We start from the raw sequence: 2,500 nt of genomic DNA, 5'->3' as shown, positions 1-2,500 counted from the left end.
AGGCCTTGAGGTGCACGTCCCCTGCGCTGCCTGCTGCGCCGGTGGCCTGCCTGCCGCCCTTCACGCCCCTGATCGGCCAGAGACCTCTCTGGCCAGTTCTGCGGGCGGGCTTTTTCTCGACCTCAGACACTCAGGGAGACATCATCAGAAGGAGCACGGAGGAGGGCTTGGCCCTTGCTGTGTGGCCTAGCCCAGCCTGGCCCTTCTCCAACCATCGGGGGCAGCAGCCAGCAGTCAGTGGGCCTGCAGAAATGGGCTCCCAGCAGGCTCTGGCTGACTGATGATTTGAATATGCACCGCCCTCCCTCCCTCCCTCCCTCCCTCCCTCTCTCTCTCTCTCTCTCTCTCTCCCCCTCTCTCTCTACTAACCCTGTTTACTCCACAGTAGCACCAGCACTGAGCTGGAAGCAGGAAGCAGAAACTGCTGCAACCCTGGGAAGGTGTGTCTGGGGCGCTTGGGGGCCTGTCAGCATCAGCAGCAGCAGAGACCAGGCCCTGATAGAGACACGCTGGGGCACGGGGGGGGGGGGGGGTGCTGCAGGATTTCAGTTACCCGTGCAGGCTGCCTGGGCCAGAGAGAACCTCTAGCTTGCAGCCCCCCAAGGAAGGATCCGGGCACCGGAAGGAAACACTGGCTGCTGACTCAGGCCCTGAGCCCCTTTGCACTTTGGCCCGTGAAGCAGATAGGCTGACAGTGATATGCGCTGTTGGCAAATAGCACCTAGGAGAGCTTAGAACTGCCCTGGCATGTAGCAATCATCACCCACTGGGCATAAGCTTGGAGCACTCGCAGCGCTATCTCCAAATAAAACGCACTCTGACGAGCTCCACGCCGAAAAGCACACCTGCCCTAATGGACAGAGGGCCTGTTTATCCCGTCAATAAATGTTGCAGCTAAAGAACATGTCTGTCCTGCTATGTGTCCAAAATATGGAACGCTTCACGAATTTGCGTGTCATCCTTGCGCAGGGGCCATGCTAATCTTCTCTGTATCGTTCCAATTTTAGTATATGTGCTGCCGAAGCGAGCACAGACTGAAGGTTGACCCAGCCCATACATAAACCCCCCCAGATCTATGATCTCTGGACATAGGGTGGCATACAATGGGCATTTCTTGAGACAGAAAGCGCTTGCTTTTGGGGGAATGATATGAAACGGAGCCAGAGAGCAATGGTCCGCGCTTATTCACTGCTGCGCTGGTCCGAGAGGTGAGTTTTTGTTATTTTTGGAATGCTTGCCGGAGCAATGTAGTTGCAAAGGCTCATGGTGCAGTCTGTATGCAAAGTGATTGATCCCAGCACAATGCCTGGGTGCATTACAGTAGTCCCACAAGCCAGAGGAAACACAGAGGGCCTGCCTGTCAGGGGCTTTGTTTGGGGGCCCATGGGCTGTTCCAAGAGAAGGCAAGAGGAGGCAGCTGGCCGGCATGTCAGTCCCCCCCCCGCCCCCAGGGGGCGCAGGATGGCCCCCTGCTTGCATTCAGAGGCTGACTTAAAATGTTCCTTTGGCGGGGCTGGCTTCAGTGCCCTTGGCTTTTAAGTCACCGTGGGTCTGGTTCCCTTTGGCAGGTCCAGGTTCTCCCTTACAACAGCTATGGGCCGGGGGTTAGCTGCATTATCAACAGCGTCAGGGTGTGATGCGCGTGGGCTAGAAAATCAGGTCCAGCAGGGCTTGCAGGCGCACCTACCTCAGAAAGGCCCCTGGAAGGCCTGCGCGGAGGAGGAGGAGGTGGGACACAAGAGGGCCAGTATGAGGCGTCTGACTACGTACGGATCAGAAGATTGTAGGGTCGACTCCTATCTGGCTCGGGTTCATTCCTTGCTTTTTGGGTCCTGCTGTTACATTTAAATCCCTAAGAGCATCTGTGCCTGCAAAGGTGCTTTAATTTTATGGCGGGCCGTCGGTATAAGAAAGAAAGACTGGCCAAAGTCCATCCTAATACATCAGCAGCAGGGGCCCCATCCCGAAAATCCCAACCAGCAGCAAATGCTTTCTGTGTCTGCGCTGTAAAGGGTGGGGGTTGGCTTGTGAACCAGTTGGGAAAATGCCACGTGGTCTGTAGCACAGACCCCACCTGCTAAGAAAAGGTTGCTTCTCTCCCTGATCCGGAACAGCAAAGGCATTCTGAGGTACACTGAAAGCCAAGGGAGAGATGGTGGCCAAGGCCTTGAGGTGCACGTCCCCTGCGCTGCCTGCTGCGCCGGTGGCCTGCCTGCCGCCCTTCACGCCCCTGATCGGCCAGAGACCTCTCTGGCCAGTTCTGCGGGCGGGCTTTTTCTCGACCTCAGACACTCAGGGAGACATCATCAGAAGGAGCACCGGAGGAGGGCTTGGCCCTTGCTGTGTGGCTAGCCCAGCCTGGCCCTTCTCCAACCATCGGGGGCAGCAGCCAGCAGTCAGTGGGCCTGCAGAAATGGGCTCCCAGCAGGCTCTGGCTGACTGATGATTTGAATATGCACCGCCCTCCCTCCCTCCCTCCCTCCCTCCCTCTCTCTCTCTC

The 2,500-nt window shown here is 57.4% G+C and overlaps 1 non-coding gene across 1 annotated transcript; it reads right to left on the bottom strand.

Annotated features, from left to right (window-relative positions):
* Positions 1-924: 924 nt before the first annotated feature.
* LOC138568351 (U6 spliceosomal RNA) lies at positions 925-1,031 on the bottom strand. Its single transcript, XR_011302689.1, has one exon. It is a non-coding gene; the product is annotated as a U6 spliceosomal RNA (small nuclear RNA).
* Between the last annotated feature and the right edge of the window lie 1,469 nt (positions 1,032-2,500).

Source organism: Ambystoma mexicanum, chromosome 2p, assembly GCF_040938575.1.
Source record: "Ambystoma mexicanum isolate Mex_15411 chromosome 2p, UKY_AmexF1_1, whole genome shotgun sequence".
Classification (NCBI taxonomy): domain Eukaryota; kingdom Metazoa; phylum Chordata; class Amphibia; order Caudata; family Ambystomatidae; genus Ambystoma; species Ambystoma mexicanum.
The sequence above is the reverse complement of the archived record's forward strand: the minus strand, read 5'-3'. Positions and strand labels throughout refer to the sequence as shown.